This window comes from Hyaena hyaena, unplaced genomic scaffold (genome assembly GCF_003009895.1).
Source record: "Hyaena hyaena isolate Hyena2069 unplaced genomic scaffold, ASM300989v1 scaffold_369, whole genome shotgun sequence".
Lineage (NCBI taxonomy): Eukaryota > Metazoa > Chordata > Mammalia > Carnivora > Hyaenidae > Hyaena > Hyaena hyaena.
In genome coordinates, this window is record NW_024081000.1 from 1,420,082 (window position 1) to 1,441,089 (window position 21,008).

The 21,008-nt window shown below is 40.0% G+C and overlaps 1 long non-coding RNA gene across 1 annotated transcript in view; it reads left to right on the top strand.

Annotated features, from left to right (window-relative positions):
* The window catches only part of LOC120244077, a 32,324-nt gene extending 17,127 nt beyond the window's left edge, over window positions 1-15,197 (top strand). Inside the window, exon 4 of the long non-coding RNA XR_005531457.1 lies at window positions 14,907-15,197. This is a non-coding gene — a long non-coding RNA (uncharacterized LOC120244077). The remainder of the gene's footprint in view (window positions 1-14,906) is intronic.
* Window positions 15,198-21,008: the final 5,811 nt, after the last annotated feature.

Consider the following 21,008-nt stretch of genomic DNA (forward strand, 5'->3'; position numbering starts at 1 on the left):
GCCTTTTCAGATGGGCTTCTGTCACTTAGTAATGGGCATTTAAATTTCCTCTGTATCTTTTTGTGGCCTGATAATTCAGTTCTTTTCAATGCTGAATAATATTCCATTGTCTGAATGTACCATGGTTTATTTATAAATTCACTCCCTGAAGGACATCTTGGTTGTTTCCAAGTTTGGGCAGTTGTAAATAAAGCTACTATAAACATCCATGTGCATGTTTTTGTGGGGAGATAAGTTTTCAACTCCTTTTGGTAAATATCAGGGAGCATGATTACTAGATCATCCGTTAAGAGTGTGTTTAGTTTTGTAAGAAACTACCAAGTACATCCAAAGTGGCTTACCATTTTGCATTTCCGTCAGCAGTGAACGCAAGGTCCTGTTCACTCCACATTATCACCAGCACTTGGTGTTGTGTCAGGGTTCTGGATTTTGGCCATTGTAATAGGTGTGTACTGTTATCTCGTTGTTTTGCTTTGCAGTTCCCTAATGACACGTGATATTGGGCATCTTTTCATGTTTATTTGCTATCTGTATGTCTTCTTTAATGATGTGTCTGTTAAGGTTGTTGGCCCATTTTTTAATCAGGTTGTTTTCTTACTGATGAGTTTTTTTTTTTAAAGCTTATTTATTTTTTTTGAGAGAGAGAGAATACATGTGTATGAGCAGGGGAAGGGAAGAGAGAGAGAGAAGGAATGAGAGCATCCCAAAATGATAGCACAGAGCACAACGCAGAGCTTGAACTCACGAACCTCGAGATCATGACCTGAGCCGAAATAAGAGTTTGAGGCTTCACCTATTGAACCACCCAGGCACCCCTCTTATTGACGAGTTTTAAGAGTTCTTTGCATGGTTTGGATAACAGTCTTTCATCAGATGTGTCTTTTGCAAATATTTTCTCCCCGTCTGTGTCTTCTTGTTATCTTGGTTTTGTCTTTTATAGAGCAAAAGAAACCAACCAACTTTAATTTTAACTGGTAAAAAAATTCTCAAACTGAGTAGACACATCATAACGAAGCTGCTCTTGACAAAAGACACATTGGTTGTTCTGTGGACAGCCCTCTGCTTGAAGTGGTACACCCTCTCAGGGCCTAGCTAAGTAGCTGGCGATGTCTTTTGTTAGTCCCGTCAAACTCCACATCTTGGCTTCCTAATGTGTTGTAGCACTGAATTTATTTCCTTCTTTCCAAGCTTCAGAAAGCCTCTCTCTTTCCTGGGCTTCTTTCAGACTCTGACCTTCCCTCTCTCAGGGGCCCTCGAGCTGTTTCCTCACATCCCTAGCTGTGCCATTTCTCAGCCCACACAGTCCCCTTCTCAGGCCTCTCTTAAATGCACAAAATTACATGTATGTGACGGTTGGAGCTGAACCCTACTAGATGGACCAGGTTCCTTAGGAAAAGTTTAATGCTCTTGGTTTTCAGCTGTGAGTCTCAGTGGGGATGAAGGGCTGCAGGGAAAAGGTTCTTTCACATGCTGTTTGTCTTCCCTGCTCACTTTAGTACTACTGTTAGTGATGTGAATATGATATATCTTTTATTAGGTCCAAAAAAAAAAAAAGACCAACCAAACAAATAAAACACTCATTTAGGGAGAGTTGATTACATAATTATCCTTCTTGTATTTATACAAATACAACAAATTTGTTCTAAAAGACAGAGATACCAGGTTCTTATTGTACCCCTGGTTTGTTCTATTTTTTTCTGCAGGTCAGTCAGAGACTTTCCCCGTATTTTGACTTCAGGGCCTTCTCCAGAGTCATAGCGTTTTCAGGGCTGTGCTGTGCATGCCACACATGCGCTTTGGGGAATGGAGCCAACGGAGTGCTGCTCCCAAAGGCCAAGGAACTTGTTTTCTTGACCAGTTCCTGATGTCAGCCAGCCTTGTGGTCATTTGCTGCCTCCTCAGAAGGTAGAAAGAGGCACGCACAACTGCCCGACCCCTAGGTGGAATAGTGTGCCTCCCTTTCTAGTGAACTAATCAGCAAGGCAAAGGCAGAAGCAGTTTTTTCCCCTGAGTGATTTTTTGCCTCCAGAAAGTTATTATCTTCCCAGGTGTATTCAGTGACTCATGGCTTGTCAGCACCATTCAAAACATTATTATTCCAGTCCACATGACACTATGCATGTGCCCTCACTTACAGTTCATATTTTCATTGCACACACACCTAACACCACCCAGTCAATGGCTAATCCCTACATGCACAGTCATACTGGAGGTGCGCAAGTTGATAAGACATGCTTGGATTTCTAGATTTCTGTAATAAGCAATACAGTGTTCTTTGGGGTCACGAGAAGATCTCATATGAAAGCAAATTATTACTTTACTCAAAACACAACAGAGATTTACAAAGCAGCTCAAAGAAACCTTAAGAACTCACCAGAGAGGTCTCTAGGTAATTAACTTGTGTGTAAAACTAAGTGGGCATGCCAAACCCCACACCCCCCCAACTGGTAAAGTTTTCAAGCCTGGAGGGTTAGGTGTGTCCCAGCCCATTTTCCTCTTTTTGTCTGAATTGAATTTTCTTCCTAAATATTTCATGTTGTCCTCTGTATTCTGCAAGACTAGCTGTCTGCTCTCTCTCTCAACTTGTGTAGTTAAACAGTTTGCAAGGTCTTTCTTTCCAAGTACCTCAATGTCAAGCTACTTCTATTATTCCTAAGACTTGCTGTCCTTGCTCCCATACCTTATAAACTCATTTTCTTTCCTTTCTGTTTGGTTTTCCTCTATTTTCTATTCAACTGACTTATTCAACTCAGTCACAGAGGCACAAAACAAGCTGCTAACAAATTTTGCTGAATAAATGCATTGAATGAATGTTCTCTTATTATCTCTCTGCTGGGTCTTTTTCTAGTGTATCTAATCCTTCAATGGAAGTCATGTTACTAGACTGTTTCAACTAAAATACCAGATCCTCTTGATAAAAATTGTCCCCCAGATCCAAGATATTAGGGGTTTATAGATGACACTGTATATCACATTTTTCTAGTAGAGCAGGTTGTGTAACTTTGTATTTTTGGTTGTTTTTTCCCCCCAAACATTTGTCTTTTGCTTTTGAGCAATTGTGAGGCTTGTTATTTAAAACACATACGTATACAGTTAAATCTCACAGGGTGATCATACCCAATGGCCTTTGATGTTTTAGAGTAAATGCCCTATTTAATCAGTGAAGGATTATCACTCTTCATCACTAGAAGTCCAATGCGATATCCATTGCGCCACAGAGCCACCTGGATTATCACTCTTCTTAGAAGTAAGACCATCATGTTGGGTGAGATCAGATGCAGTTGACCTTAGCATGGCTTCCCTTGGGCCCCAAAGTCCCCAGTTGGGTGGGTCAGTGAGGGACATACCTGAAGGTCACTCATAGGGCTCCTTCCGGTGAGGTGGGGTCCTTACCAAGCTTGGGAAGCTTGGTTCTTATTTTGCCACTGACCTTTTATCTTTACTCCCAATCCTTTATCTATTATCTTCTTTTTATCCTATATTCCCAACAGGTACTTCTGTTTTCATTGCATTTACAAACAAGAAGCTCTCCTAGTTCTTAATCCAAATGCAGAAACCAGAATTCCACATCTTCACCTCAAGATGGAAGCAGAGCCCAGGGGCTTCTGTAAAATGTTTCAACCTCCAGGATCTAGTGTCCTGAGAAGCCCACTTTCCTGAGACTTTGTAACTTATTCAACAATGTCTCATGATCAAAATCTTATTGGTTATCTGTGATAATCACAGATTCTCTCCTGCACTAGCTCTTGACAAAGGGAATCAGAATGTATTAGTTTATTAGGGCGGCCATAAGAAAATACCAAAGACTGGGTGGCTTAAGCAACAGAAATGCATTTTCTCACAGTTCTGGGGGCTGGAAGTCCAAGATCAAGGTGTCAGCAGGTTTGGTTTCTCCTGAGGTCTGTGTCTTTGGCTTGCAGATGGCCACCTTTCTGTGTCCTCACAGGGTCTTCCTCTGTGCACGTCCCTGGAGTCTTTGCTTCTTCTTGTAAGGGCACTACTCCTATTGGATTAGGGCCTCATTCTTCTTTTTTTTCTTTAATATTGTTTTAAATTTTATTTTTATTTTAGGGAGAGAGACAGCATGAGCAGGGGAGAGGGACAGAGGGAGAGAGAAAAAACCTTAAGCAGTTTTGATGCTCAGCACAGAGCCAGACATGGGTCTTGATCCCATGACCCTGGGATCATGATCTGAGCCGAAATCAAGAGTTAAACGGTCAACTGACTGAGCCACCCAGGTGCCTCTAGGCCTCATTTGACCTTCATTACCCCTTTAAACGCCTTTTCTCCAAATATAGTCACATTACAGAGTGAGGGTTTCAACATATGAATTTGGGAGAACACAATTTAGTCCATAATGGATAGAACACTGGACTAAATCAGTTTGAAGTAGCAGATCCTCTGCTAAAAGCATCCTCTGCAAGATCCTCATGATCTTGCAGTCCATGGGTTTGAGCCCCATGTAGAACTGTGTTGACAGAGCCTGGATCTTGCTTTGGATTCCATGTCTTCCTCTCTCTCTGACTCTCTCTCACACATGCTCTGTCTCTCCAAAATGAATAAACATTAAAAAATTTTGTAAAAAATCAGTGATCTCATGAACACTCAGAGAATGGTACTGTGAGTTTTAAAAGGGAATCACCTTCTCTTATTGAGGGGACTTCTGTCATATATTTATGTTCTTAGGTGCAACGTGTTGGGTTACTTGCTTGATAATCCTTCCAAGATGCAGATATAACTCTGGCAACATATATATGACCTTATCGTGCATTCTCAGTCTTTTTCAGAACTAAAAACATTTCTTTTTGTTTTGTTTTAAGACAGCTGACTTAAACTTTTTTTTCTCTTAAACATTTCTTACCTTTAGAAGAGTGCCTCCGGTTGGAGCAGCAGTAAGGGGAAGCAGAGGATACATTGCCCTGAATAGCACAGCTATGGAGTGAGTGTTCTCTGGCTGGTCAGGACGGACAAAATAACAGTAGCCAGGTCTCCAGCATTCAAGCTGTTCCTGATTTCATAGCAGCGACCAGGTCAGGCTCCTGTTCCTACAGTGGCCTCACGACACTGTCTGGAGAGCAAGTAAGGATATGTGTATCACGTCATACCATTCCATACTGATGAGCCTTACTTAGGGAGAAGATGTGTCTGATAGTTTTCTTGTTTCTTGAACATGCCCAAGAGTGAACTTCTAACAGACAACTCTAAGCGAGAGGCATGTTTACATTTGAGAAACTTCTGTTGTCACAGGAGAAAATATTGCTTTTGGCAGTGTAACTGGGGAGATAGACTGCTCTACTCAGAGAATAAAACAAGTCTTTCCTTTATGATACTCCCTTTTTTGGCCCCATTGAATTAGGTGTTGCAAACCGGTAGCCCACAGGCCAAATTCGGTTCACAGATGGGTTCCATTTGACCTGCCTGGAATTTGCGCAGGTTTTAAATTTGAGCATGTTTAGACAGAGCGTGCGCTTTCCAATTTGGCACAATAGCCTGCACTTGCTCTTGTCTTACACACCACATGTTGGTTCCCACTCATTTATGTGACTGGCCTGGCTCCTAAATGCATTTAGCTTGCAGCCCTTGTTAAATCATTTCCCGGACACAGTCAGAGACTTTGCCTCAGTGCATAAAAAGGTTTTTATCTATTTCTTTTCTTCCTTTTTTTTTTTTTTTTAGCTTTTGTTGCTTACTGCATATGGATCAGAGAATACTTACATCCACATCTAAAATATTGAGGGATTTGAAAGGGTGNTTTTTTTTTTTTTTTTAGCTTTTGTTGCTTACTGCATATGGATCAGAGAATACTTACATCCACATCTAAAATATTGAGGGATTTGAAAGGGTGCTACCAATGCAAATGCTCCTGTAGTCGGCAAGAAATGGGCTCCCAACTCCTTGATTTCTTCTAAAACCTGAGAAGTGAGTTTGAGTATTATACTTCATGCATAAGTTATTCTTACTTCTGCGACTAGACCTGGGCTATCCAGTATGCTGGCCACATGTGGATACTGGGCACTTGGAATGTGGCTGCTCTGAACTGAGATGTGTTATGGGTGCAAAATACACACTGGGTTTCAAACACTGAGCACAGTAATAATGTAAAACAACAGGGGCGCCTGGGTGCTCAGTTGGTTAAGCGTCCGACTTCAGCTTAGGTAATGATCTCACAGTTCGTGGGTTCGAGCCCTGCATCAGGCTCTGTGCTTATAGCTCAGAGCCTGAAGCCTACTTCAGATTTTGTGTCTCCCTCTCTCTCTCCCTGACCCTCCCCTGTTTGCACTCTGTCTCTCTCTCAAAAATAAATAAACATTAAAAATTTTTTTAATGTAAGACAATAGCTCATCAACAGCTTTTTGTATTAATACGTTAAGATAATAACATTTTAAAGATACAGGGCTAAGAGTTAATTTCATCTGTTAAAATGATCTTTTAAACATTATCTTTTAAAATGTGGTGACTAGAACATTTAAAATTGAATATGTGGCTCACATTGTATTTTTATTGGACAGTGCTAGATGAGAAGCTAACCAAAATGAATTCTTAACTCTATCAGGTTTATTAAGTTCACAACACTATATGCTGAGTTTATTTATAACAGCCCTTCTGTAAAACCAGTAACGAGTGGCCATTTTCAGTTTCCAGAAGAAGGCCCCTTTCTGGGTTGGGGCACTAAAGACGAATGGCTTTGCTGTCAGGGAAAATGTGTGCTAGGAAGAGTTTACATTCAGGCATCAGGTGAATACAACAGAAGAGTTTGGGTTGGAAATTTGTTGCTGCTTTGATTATGACATGTTTTACCAACTTTGTTACTCATATTTCTCTATCAGGCAGCTGTTGGGCTTGTTTTAATGTACTTGCTCACACACACAAACACATGTGCGCACGCATGCATGCGTATGTAACACCCCCCCCACACACACACACAAAACTGTGGCCAAAAGCCTCTCTTAGGGGTTCTCTTGGCATCTAATAAAAATTCCTTACTGGTGGGATGTGATCTTGGAATTCTAGTGGAACCCTAGTGGCTATTGGAAATCATTTGTGTTGGTACAAAAATTAGAGACAAGAAAGTACTGAAATTAATATTGAATGGTGTATGAGGAGGTAGGAAGCAAATGGTATACTGACTGGAAAGAGACTAGAAGCTGGAGGAGGGAGACTGAGGTGTTTGAGGGCAGGTTCTGCCTCTCCCCAGCCTGTACCCTCTGGGGTTTACTGTGGCTCCTGTAAAAGGCAGTACCAGTGATAAGTCACATACAAAGTTACTGTGCAGATCTAAGCAGATAATAAATGTGAGTGCTTATTATTATTTTAATTTGAGGAAAGGGAGAGAGGGAGAGGGAAAGAGAGAGAGAGAAAGAGAGAGAGAATCCAAAGCGGACTCCATGCTTCGTGTGGAGCCTATTGTGGGGCTCAATCCGGTGACCCTGGGATCATGCCCTGAGCTGAAATTAAGAGTCTGTCACTTAGCCGACTGAGCTACCCAGGTGTCCTGTGAATAGTTTTTTAAAATAGAAGTTTCCTGGGGCGCCTGGGTAGCTCAGTCGGTTAAGTGTCTGACTTCGGCTCAGGTCATGATCTCATAGTTCATGGTTTCAAGCCATGTGTCCATCTCTGTGCTGACAGCTCAGAGCCTGGAGTCTGCAGCCTGCTTTGGATTCTGTGTCTCCCTCTCTGTGTCCCTCCTCTGCTTGCACTTTGTCTCTTTCTCTCTTTCAAAAATAAGTAATAAAAACATTTAAAAAACCCCTCTAAGATTTCCACATTAGTACTTTTATTAGGGAATATAAGTATTTATTCTGTAATCACTATTGTCAACAAATGCTTGAGTAACTATTTGCAAGTTACTGCTCCAAGAGCAGTGCTTAGATTTGGAACAGGCTAAAGCAAAAGCTGTGTTTGGTTTTTGTATCTCCTGTGGCCTCCACTGTGGCAGAAAAGGAATCTACTGTTACAAATACGCTTCATTTTACTTGACCGTTAACCCATTTTTGACATTTTGAGATTGGTGAATTTAACCTTGGTCCTCTTTGTTGTGCCCCATAGATTATTTAAAAATTTCTTTGCTATGCTTTTACTCAAGATAAGAATAATTGTGTCCTTTTTAAAAAATTTTTAAAATTTGTATTCTTGAGAGAGAGAGAGGCAGAGAGAGAGACAGGGAGAGACAGAGTATGAGCAGGGGAGGGGCAGAGCCAGAGAAGGACACAGGATCTGAAGCAGCTCCAGGCTCTGAGCTGTCAGCACAGAGCCTGATGCGGAGCTTGAACTCATGAGCTGTGAGATCATGACCTGAGCTGAAGTCAGACACTTAACTGACTGAGCCACCCAGGTGCCCCCAGTTGTGTCCTTTTAATGAAAGCTCTAGAATGAAAGCTCTTCTCAAGGACTGAGGATATGTCACTGATGACTTCAGAAGCTGATTAATTTGGTTAAGGCTTCAAGCACTTGGGTTTGCTCCCTTCTACCCTTTTATGTTGTAAATTCTTATTTATATTCTTTTTAAAAATAAATACCTTTTAGCTCTTCTGATGCTCTGTGCCATCAGAGTAACTTTTCATTATTTCAAAGATCACATTTCTAAAAAATTTAGAAGAAAAATGTCCAGTGAGGGAGAAACGCAGCACGGAATGTGAACTGCCTTCTCCACTTAGTGCTGTGATTCTTTAACTTTTGTTTCAATCAGCCAACTCTATTCCAGTCTCGTTTGTTTTCAGCAGAAACATAAATCTTGGCAAGAGGGAAGAAGATGGGTAAAAGAGATGAGGTAGGAAATAAACCTTACTAGGAGAGAGGAAATGTCACTGTGGATAAGGAGATTAAAAGGCAGAGTGAAAGGTCAATGTGGTGAGCTGACCAAGAGTGTATCCTTGTCCTAACTCCAGCCAGGCTCCTCTGAGCCTCCTCTCAACTAAGCATCAACCTTGGTCTGCCTCTGGATGATGCTGTCCACCTCTCTGTGCCTCTTCTGATCGCTCAAGTCCACATTCCTAGAATGACCTTCACGCTGCTTAAGTGCCTGCCTGAGAAAGTTCAAGGTGCTAAAAGAATTTATTGTTTGTTCTAGTTAACACTTGATAGTAGGCCCCTGACTATTCTTTTCTTAGGGCATTTACTAAAAAGGGCTTATAATTGTGAATCCATTGAGAAGTATGTGTATATCCTACAACTCAAGAGTGTCTTTCTCAAGGACCTGAAAGCCACACTTTCCTTTAAATGTAATCTTTTCAAATGTAATCACCAGCAAGGATAGGACCTCTGTATCCCAGTCTCTGGGAGGACAGAATCCTAACTTTGATACTTAACAGCTACCAAATACAGCTGGCCTAACCGCAGCTACACTGACCACTCTTTATAATTTTTCACATCCCTATCTCTACAGAGCCCTTGCTTGCCCACCTTTTTTCTTCCTCTTTCTCCTTTAAAACTCCCAGTCACCTCTGGTCAAGTTGAAGTTGAGTTCAGTTCATGCTGGGCCCTCTTTCCTATGGCAATAGCATATTATTATTACATTTAAAAAATAATTTTTTAAATGCTTTATTTATTTTTGAGAGAGAGAGAGAAAGGTAGGGAGGGGCAGAGAGAGAGGGGACAGAGGCTCGAGGGCAGGTTCTGTGCTGACAGCATCACGCCCGATGTGGGGCTTGAACTCTCGAGCCATGAGATCATGACCTGAGCCAGAGTCAGACACTCAACTGACTGAGCCTGGCACCTGCAATAGCATATTATTAATTAAAAATCTGTCCTTATCCCTTTAACTAACATCTGGTTTTGTTTGTCTTCAGCAGAATGTCCTCTCAGCAGACTCCTAATGAGTCCCGCCCTTGTATCATCCACTCCTTCTGAGTGTAACCAATGGAATATGGCAAAGGTGATCCAATTGTCACTCCCTTGATTAGGTTACATTATGTAAGACTCCATCTTAGCCAATGAGAGAGATCCTTCTATTCTCCTTGAAGAACAGCCTATGGAGAGAACCATGTGGCAGGGAACTGTAGGAGCTGAGGATGGCCTCTGGGTTCGAGCTAGTTGAAGCTAATAGGAATCCAGGGTGCTCAGACATATAGCCACGAGGAGATGATTCCTGCCAACAACCTCCATGACAACTTGGAAGTGGATTCCTCCTAAGTTGTGCTTACAGATGAGAAAGTAGCCTAGTCAACACCTGGACTACAGCCTTGGGTGAACCTGAGTGGAGGACCCAGTTAATCCTTGACTGGATTCCTGATCATGGAAGCTGTGAGATAAAAAGAATGAGTGTTTCAAAATTCTAAATTTGGGGCACCTGGGTGGCACAGTTGGTTAAGTGTCCGACTTCAGCTCAGGTCATGATCTCAGGGCTCATGAGTTTGAACCCCATACCAGGCTCTGTGCTGACAGCTCGGAGCCTGGAGCTTGCTTTGGCTTCTGTGTCTCTGTCTCTCTCCATCACTTCCCCACTCACACTCTGTCTGTGTCTTTCTCTCTTTCAAAAATAAATAAACATTAAAAAAATTTAAAAAACCCAAAATGCTAAATTTGTGGTAATTTGTTACACAACAATAGAAAATGAATATGACTACATACATTTCTATGCTAAGATTATATTTTTATTTTTAAAGATATTTTATTTTCATTTCTTTACTATAAAATTTCAAGCATAAAGTTGATTGACTTTTATATTGATACCTGTATACCTAACACTTAGATCCTACTATTAACATCTTACTATACTTGCTTTATCACCTATCCATCTAACCATCCTTCTATCTATCAATCTTATTTCTTGGTGCATTCAAACTAAAATTTGACATCAGTACCCTTCCCCCTAAACGTTTCAGCATGCATACCATTAACTAAGTTCAATATTCCTTAACAGTATTTTTTCTTTTGATATACAATTTGCATACAACAATGTGCACAAATTTTAGGTACGTTCATTTGACAGATGTATACACCCATGTAACCCAGAGACCCATCACAATAGTTAGTGGACTTTTTCATCACACCACAAAATTCCCTCATGTTTTATCCCAATCACTTCCTGTTCCCACCCCACAATAGAACCATTGTTCTGTTTCCCCCTTTATATTGGTTTTGCCTCTTCTAGAACTTCATGTAAATGGAATCATATAATATGCACTATCTTGTACAAAACTTCTTTTATTTAGCATAATGTTTTGAGATATATCTGAAAACCTGAAGGAATAGTTTCCTAGGAGATGGTTATATAACGGAATTGAAAAACTTATCAACTATTTACCTGAAAAAGGACATGAGGGTGTAGAGGTATGGGGGGAAGTGATTTCAAGCTGTCAACAAACATAATTTCTACATAATTTAAGTGATTTCTTAGCATAGATACAGATAGAAAACTGTTCAGATTCCTTCACTAAGCTACCAGCACCCCAATACAAAAATCAATTAATATAACACTCAAAAAAGAAGATAAATGAATTTCACTTTTCAAAAAGCCTGAATACAGTATTAAACTGGATCCATATGCCTAATAAAAAATAACGCATAATAACCAAACATAGGTTATCCCAAGATTGTAAGGATAGCTTAATATTTTTAAAAACCTATCAATATAATGCATTATCTTAATACTAAACAACAATCAAAACCCCAAACATTTGATTATCTTCAAAGATGTGCTAGGAGAGGCATTTGAGGACTTTAGTTAAACATGAAAGTGGAGCATGTGTTCAAAGACTTCCACAACTCCACTAAAATAACAGTTAGGGAAATGTAAAAGGGTAGAAACTGTAAATGAGAAAGAAAACTAGGCAGGAGACTACAGCTGACTAGAGAAAATAATGCAATTCTGGAAGGAAGAAAACAGATGGGAAAGAGGGGAGGTATGAGAACCAGAAACAATAGTTTGAACCACCTATGCTCAGAACAGCTTAGGAATGATGATGGCAGGTAAGGATATGCGTGGGCTGAAAACAAGATGTTCTGCTGACAGTTTTTATCAAGAAGAATTAGATCCTCAGATTCCCTCTCTACCTCCCATAGCCAAATGACTCTACCTCTCTGGCCATGGAAGAAGACTGGTTTATTTTCTAGAGATGTTGGGACAGAGAGATGTGGACTACCACATCAACTACCAGTGAGAGTTGAAGCAGAGTGCCATGTTGAAAACAGGGTAATTAACTTGATAATGAAGAGACTCTGGGTTCCTTTTCAGTGCCCAGGACACTGATACTTCCCTAGGAGAGTAGAGCATTATGCTCTGGGAAAAATGAGCAGGCCAAAAGAAAAGACCTATAGAAATAGATACTTGTGTTCCCCAATGGCATGGCTGGGTCCATGCCAATTACTCTGTGGTGAGGACCATCATTCTGTAAGCCTTATCCATGAACAAAAATACAAAGGGTTTTTTTTTTTTAAGAGAAAAAAAAGACAACTTAAGAATCACACATTTAAGGAACTATCTTAATGTGAGAATATTTATAATGAAAGAAAGATGTTAGAACAGATAGAAAAAGAAACTCAGAGGAAAGAGAGACAAGACAGAAAGTAGAATAAAACTTCCACAAGGCTATAATTAATATTGTCAGAGAGATAAGAAAAGATTGCATTAACAAAATAAATGCAGGATGCTATAAGAAAGGAAAATTTAGAAACCAAGAAAAGCCTTTCACATGTACAAAACATTAACATGAATTTTTAAAAAACAAATCAAAGGATAGGACAAGAAAGCTAATGAATCTTCTAGGAAGGAGGAGAAGCTTAAAGAAGAGGAAGAGAAGCAGTGAGAGGCTTCCTTGAAAACCAGGTCTGAGAGGCAACATGGAAATGCTGGTGCTTTATTTCAGTCATAATCCTAGGGAAGACATGAGGACAAAAGGGGTGTGAAGCAAAGGATGTCCAGAGATGTATAGTGATGCATTACCAGCCTGGTTATCCCTTTGTGACATGCCAAAGGAATTAAGCAGGTTGGTCAGTTGATAGGTCCACTCAACATGGGAGATTTTTCCAGGTAGGCTCCAAGGAGCAACCATATTTTGGAGCAAACAATGGGAAAGAAAAAGGAGAGGGAGTTGTTTCTGCCCAGATCCTTCCCAAATCTTGCTTCCTATTGGTCAAAGTTTACCCCATGGTAGTTAACCTGTCTGCACATCCTGTTTGTGTCAGTGTTCTCTTTTTGGAAGCTACCAAGGATGCCATATGTATTGTTTAAAGCTATATAGTGTAGTGTGTCATTTAAGTCCTGAAGTGGAACAAGGAGCCAGAAACTGGTCTGTCTGTACAGCTATGGTCAGGGGAGGGTTTGACATTCCCAGGGCAAGTGGCCAATTGGCCCCAAGTAATAGAACTGGCCAGTGGTGGTAGCCAAGGTGAAGAGGTAGCCGAATGCCTGAGGAGGTGACTAAAATTTGTCTAAAATCGAAGAATCAAGATAAATCAAGAAAAAAATGGGTATGCTATTTAGAAATAAAAATTTACAAGTTTACAGTTAAACCTTTAAACTCATAGAGGAAAAATGTAAGTGAAAACCCAAGTATTCCAGGGGTATAAAATCCTTTCTAAGTATAACCCAAATGGCAGAAAGCCATAAAGGAAATGATGGATAGATTTAAAACTTCTCTTTAACAACAACTAACACCACCTACTCAAAACATTTAAAATAAGATTTTGAAAGAAACAAAACTGGTTAACAATACATGACAAATAATATCCTTAAAATATATGTCACTTACAAGTAAATGGTGATAATGTGAATATCTCAATAGGAAAATGGGAAAAAGTTATAATCATTCAATTCACAAAATGAAATAATACAAATTGCTAGTTAAGAGATGAAAAAAATAGTTAATATTCTATTTAATTTTTTTTTTTTTTTTTTTGAGAGAGATCATGAGTGAGAGAGACAGGCAAAAGGAGAGAAACTCAAGCAGGGTCTACCCTCAGTGCAGAGCATTGAGCTCAGTGCTCACCAAGGGGCTCAGTCTCACCATTGTGAGATCATGACCTAAGCTGAAAGCAAGAGTTGGATGCTCAACTAATTGAGCCACCCAGGTGTCCCAGAAATAGTTAACATTCTATTCTAATACATAAGTACAAATTTAGATGAAATACCATTTTAGCTTATCTTCTTGGTCAGAAATAAAACAAGCAGTAATACCTAGTGTTGGGAGGGCATTGAGTAAATGCTTATTTATGGTAGATCTGTAAGTATACAATCTTTCTAGAGAACAATTTGACAATATGTATTATAAACCTTAAAACCCAGGTACCCTTATAGTTTGAAGTCTGATTTAAGGAATATATCTTAGATTAGGACACAAAAATGTATGTATAAGTATGTTTATTTCAGCTTTTACTATAAAGCCAACAACACAGACCATAAAAATTGAACAGTAGGTTACTGGTTACATAGATGACAATATGTCCAAATATTGGAATAGTATGCAGTCATTAAAAAGGTGCTTTTCTGTTTATAGCCATAAAAAGATACTCATGGTATCCTGTAAATAGAAAAAAATCACGATTTATCCCTTTTTTCCTAAATATTTACACTTATTAGATGCAAAAAAAAAACTAGAGAAAAAAGAGAAATTTTAGTTGCAAAATGTTTGCAAAGGAGGGTAGACTTTATAGAAGAATTGGCCTACTGAATAAAAGATAGGAGAGATATTTAAAGAAAATCCCCACAAGGTTGCAGATAGTCTAATCATGGTGGGGAAAGTTTTCTCACACAATTATCATATCTGCAAAGAGTATCATATATTTGTAGATGTCACCATCCTGAAAGGCAGGGATAAAGATATTTTTGTTAGAAATCAGTAGTGATGGAGTTCAGGATACGATACCCCAAGATACTTTGGCATAGTAAACTTATTAAGCTGAAGGAGTTTGAGAAAACAGTAGAAAGAAGGTCACTCTGACCTTTCCCCTGCTCTTCTTCTCTGAAACAGGTCATGAGATGTCCTGACAGAGATGTCCTCCTATTCCCCAAAGAAAGAAAGAGCACCTTACCTCTGAAGACAAAGGATGCTGAGAAGAATCTTAAGAAACAGGGCTGGCTAAATTCCCCTGTTTACTATATTAGCTTCATACTCCTTAACCTGTCATATTTCTCCTTGGTTGTCCACTCCTCATCAGACCTATCATAAAAATCCTAAGGTCTATTTCTTCAGGTCTTTATTTCCTTATGTAATTTTTTGTATCAGAAAAAACTTATGTTAAATAAATGTATATGCTTTTCACTTGTTAATCTGTTATATATATGTGTGTGTGTGTGTGTGTGTGTATAAAATTGTGTTATATATATATATATATAAACACATATTCACACTGAAAAGTGTGAGGAAGAACAATTGAAATTGTTCCTAACCACCAGAAGTATCATTTTGGTGTATTTGGTACACTTGCTATGTTTTCTTCCAGTAACTTTTTTCCTTTGTTTATTTGAATCTATAATCTGCTTTTTTCCTCTTAGCAAGTAAAGTACATGCATATTCCATTGTTATTATTTTTCCCATAAAATTTTAATGGCTTTATGAAATTCTACCATATGCATATATTACATTTATTTACCTATTATTGGGCATTTGGGTTACTTCCAATATGGGGCTACTAACTAATTTTAGTTCATAATGAACATCTTCATTACATAAATCATTGTATGCATTTTCAATTATTTCCTTAGCTCCTTGGAAATAGAATTACAATGTAAAAGGTGGGAATGCTTTTAAGACTCTATACATGCTGTCAGATTGACTTCTAGAAAGGTTGGAATCAAAACCACCCACCGCCACACAGTCTGTACACTTAGGACTGAAACCATCTCCCATATAGTTTACTGTCTATACCAACATGACTTTGCTCTTCTCCTGTCTTCCTTAGCATGACTTTACTATTCCAGGAGACTCTTGCCCAGAAAGATTCACCAACCAAAAACCCTATCAATTCTTCAATGGAAAACACCACTGAGATTCTTTGAATCCTTGCTTCAAAATGCCCACCTTGCTGTTCCCTCTGATCCTGGAGTGATCATGATCCTTACTCAGTTCTAACCATGCTCTGACCCACTCAAAGCTTTAAATTTCTTATTTTCAGTAATTCCAATGTGGCCGTCTCATATCCTAGATACAAAATAGTACAGAGCTGGTGTTCTCTCTTAACTCGTCAGGTAGTTACCTCAGCTTTGTCTTAAGTAACTGAGCCCAAGCTCATTCCACTCACTGAACTATAGGCGATTAAGTTGAGGGGCAAGATATTGGGGTAGGAAAGCAACTTTATTCAGAAAGCCAGGAAAACAAGGAGGTGATAGACTGTTGTCCCAAAGAACCAGCTCTCCTTAAGCATGAACTTTGAGCTTCTTCTATTTTAGGAAGAAGGGAAATAAGGAAGGGGTTAGAACATCTGTGGATCCAAAGAAGGCCATGTAACTTTTTTGTCCTTGGTCAGTTGATCTTGACATACAGGAATCTGGTCATGTCTTTACTGTAAATCTTTTTTTTTTTTAATATTTTAACTTTAATTTTAATTTTTTAAAATAGTTTATTGTCAAGTTGGTTTCCATATTACCCCAGTGCTCATCCCCACAAGTGCCCTCCTCCATGCCCATCACCCCCCTTCCCTTCCTCCCCACCCCCATCAGCCCTCAGTTTGTTCTCAGTATTCAAGAGTCTCTCATGGTTTACCTCGTTCCTGTAAATCTTAAACATAGCATAATCATTTCTGTACATACTTCCTTATCTCCTTGGGTGAAGTAGGTTTTGGGTAAAAAACAGTTTTTGCAAATCTTAGCTGTAACAGGCAGGGCCAAACAGAAGTTTCTAAGCTATAGGTCACAGCAGCAAGGGAAATAGAAGCGATATGGAGTCAGACATGCTAAGTTTCTCTCTGTTATATTAACAATTTATGTTGATGACAGTCTATACACTGGGCAGGGTATAAAAGCCCATGTTGAGAAATCAGTTTTGCATCAGCAGGTCCAAAGGGATACAATCAGAATCAGATGTTAACCTAATCAAGCAGCCAGCTCCATCAGTGACAACCTTATAGATATATTTTACTAAATGTTAAATCAGGATTACTGATAGGAATGCCATACATTCTTTTATCAGGGACCTCTGGTTTATGCCTGTTCTCCTGGTAAAATTATTAACAGCACCCCTTTTGCTCTTAGATTGTCCTGGTTTAGGCTATGCATTCCGAGGAGTTCTTTACTCTCAGGCAGCGACTATTCATCAGACTTGATTATGACTCTAATTAATCTAGTCTCCCATAATATTACCAATAAAATTTTATTACCAATAAATATTGCCTTAGTTATTAATTGCCTTTAGGGCGAGGCCCTAGGCTAGAGGCTTCTTGTGCCTTTTTTATCTCATGTGAATTCTCACAAGAGTGCTCTGACTCTATTATTATCCCCATAGACCTACCCAGAATTGAAATCCCCAGACACAGTACCCAGAATTCTATACTTCAAAAAAAAATTTTTTTTTAGTGTTTATTTTTGAGAGAGAGAAAGAGTGCAAGTGGGGAAGGGCAGAGAGAGAAAGAGGGAGACACAGAATCTGAAATAAGCTCCAGGCTCTGAGCTGTCAGCACAGATCCTGACAGGGGGCTTGAACTTGGGAATGGTGAGATCATGACCTAGGCCAAAGTCGGAGGCTTAACCAACTGAGCCACCCAGGCGCCCCAAAAACTCTGTGCTTTTGAAAGCTCCTGGGTAATTCCAATACATCTGTCCCTGGTCAGGAATTCCAGAACCTTTGTGCCTGTTGATTTGGGAGAGGTGATGATGTGTGACACAGACTTTTGCCCATGAGGGTCTTAGAGCTAGGAAGTCTCTTAAACAAGTGTATACATGTCCAATAAAGATATATCGAATGACAAAGCTAAAATAATTTAGTAACAAGTTTCATGTTTTTTATTCAAGGGAAAACAATTCATGGACCAGGGAAGTACAGTGCCTCACAAGGGACACTCTTCCCAAGGCACTTTGGGTAAGAGCAAGTTTTATAGTGTTGGAAGGGACAACTTGGACACAAAGTCTGATTGACTAGGTCAGGGGTTTCCTTGTAAGGCCACCAGGTCCTATTTTCTAGGGTAAAGGGAGCTAGCTAAAGCTGAGTAGGGGGTGTGATTGGTGTAGTTTAGACTTTCTTTGCAGGTGTTTCCCATAAGTGTATGCTGACTAGGTTTAGATTTGCCACGTGGGTCAATGGCTCCATTTTGTGGGTCCTGATATGAGAATTAACTTGATCAGATATAAACTGCTATTAAATGGACTTTTCAAGTACAACTGTGTTATGGTGTCTGAGAGTTGTACTATTTGTATGGAGATGGAAAGCAGGAATTTCTGCTCTTCAGGATGGAGAAGACTTTGGTTATTAACTTTCTGGTTTGATTTTTTTTTAATTTTTTTAATGTTTTATTTATTTCTAGGAGAGAGAGAGAGAGAGACAGCGTGAGCAGGGGAGGGTCAGAGAGAGAGGGAGTCACAGACTGAAACAGGCTCCAGGCTCTGAGCTGGCAGTCAGCACAGAGCCCGACGTGGGGCTCGAACCCACGAACCGTGAGATCATGACCTAAGCGAAAGTCGGACGCTTAACCGACTAAGCCACCCAGGCGCCCCCTTTCTGGTTTGATTTTTAATACTGCTCTTACATTATAGGTCTTAACAGAAGAATGTGGAAAAAGGAAAGTATTTTATAATATTCAAACCCAGATCCACTTTGATTTAGATCTCTTCTAGGATGTTCTTGGGAGGAAAGAATTAAAAAAATTGGATCTTAATGGAGCTGGATGTATGGAGAGAGGAAAGAGTGGGTACAATGAATGAAATGTTTATGTAGATAGCAATGAAGTATTTACCTATAGGAGCATGCTGTTTGTATGCGCTCTTCACAGTGCACTTGGTACTTGAAAGGAAAAAATGTTGCCATGGCAACATTGTAACAAACAAGGTGGAATTGCATACAGATGAATCACGACTTCATATGCAAGACAAAGAAGCAAATGTTGGCCTATTAGGGGTGGCTCTATAAAGCTTAAAAATTACAGCAAACATTTTAATGAGACTTTCTTATTGTTTCTCATAAAAAATGAGGGACATACACAGGACAGTAGAAGCTGCGAATTATATTTATTCCATAACATTACTGCATTGGGGCATGTTGTCTTTTGCTTCAGACCAATCTGCAGGCGTCCTAGCCTTTTGACAGGACACATGGGGGTTGAAATTGTTCTCTTTCATATGTGTAGTTAAGGAGTTCACACACACACACACACACACACACACACACACACACACACAAAGATAAACAAGACAAGAAGCTGTCTTCTACCAGGTTGAAAGAGCCATGTACAATAGTCATTCCCTTCAGAATGTGAGGCAGAGTGAAATGCCTGTTTGTGTGGGTCCAACAGCATTGTGGTGATCCTTCCTGAAGGGCAGGAAAGCTTGAGAGTATCTTGCTCAATTGAGGGAGCAAATTTGAGTGTGTTTGTGATTCTTTGGAATCTTCTTTTTGGGTTCCATGAAGAGAAGTCACGTGCAGGCCCCACAATCACATACTACTCTAGATTCATTGGTTTGGGTTATGATTAGATGTCACCCCTTGCTTCGAATATGCCATGTCCTGGGGCTAAGAAAGCATTATGTTGTGGGCATTTTTTTTTTCTTGATAAAATGCCATTCTTTGCTACAAAGCTGAGTACTGATAGGCCGCTCTTGGCTGTGAGTCTTAACCTTAGTGATTCCCAAACCTGAGCCTGCTCCAAAATCACCTGGAGGGCTTTGCCAAAATATGGACTGCTGGTCCGGCGCCTATAATTTTTGAATTTGCATTTCTGACAAGACTCTGAGTGATGCTGATGCTTTTGGTGTAGGGCCCACACTTTGGGAATCGTTGCTTTATCCCAAAGTCACCTGATAGAGAGGATAGGACTATGGATTATTGATGTTACTCCCTTCCCACTAAGTGGCTGTGGAGTAATTCTGGAGGTTTCCAGTGGAGAAGGCTGAGGCCGAGACTTCATTGTTTGAGGTAGATTTAACCACGAGATGAAGAAAAGGATTCTCTTTAAATCAGTTCATAGGCAGTAAAAAGGGACTCTTTTCTGTATTTTTCTGTAATAGAGGAATGTTGAAAATAGAGATGTCAGAATGTGCTATTTAGAGAATAGTTCTTGACCAAGCAACACTGACATCGAATGAAAGCTTATTAGAAATGCAAAATTAAATTTTTTAAAAAACATTTATTTACTTTTGAGAGACAGAGAATGAACAGGGGAGGGCAGAGAGGGAGACACAGAATCCAAAGCAAATTCCAGGCTCCGAGCTGTCAGCCCAGAGCCTGATGCGGGGCTCAAGCTCACAAACCGTGAGATCATGCCCTGAGCCAAAGCTGGACCCTTAACCTACTGAGCCACCCAGACACCCCTAGAAATGCAAAATTTTAGACTCTACCTCAGGCCTGCTGAGTCAGAATTAGCATTTAACAAGCTCCCCAGGTGATTCATATGCACATTATGAATTTGAGAAGCACTGTGAGAGACAGACCACCAACTCTGAGGTCAAGATGCCCAACTTTTAGCCCAGGTTCTGCTTTTACCCAGCTTCATAGCCCTTAGTGGGCTTCAGCGGGTGGGCTAGGGGTGGGTTAGTGACATACAAGTTTCCTGTCAGTTCTGGAGCATTATAATTGTGCGTCACAACCTGGCAGGTCTGAACTTGGTCTGCCATTTCAGAAGGTTTTTGAGAAGTGTGGACCCCAGGGCCTCTGAGGTCCCGGTGCTCTTTCCCTCTACTGCCACCCCTGTGAGCTGGTATGAACCTGGGTGGGAGGAACGCGCTGTCGTGTGCCGACGGCATGACCTCCTGGGAGTTCTCTTATTATGAAGGTGAATATGGATAGGAGTATCTCTTGTTATGAATTAAACTGTGAGCAATCTGGGGAAAGTGCATCCAGTACACCAGCACTAATAAAAAAGCCCTCCTCCTTATATGGAAACCAACTTGACAATAAACTATTTGTAAAAAGAAAAAAAGAAAGCCCTCC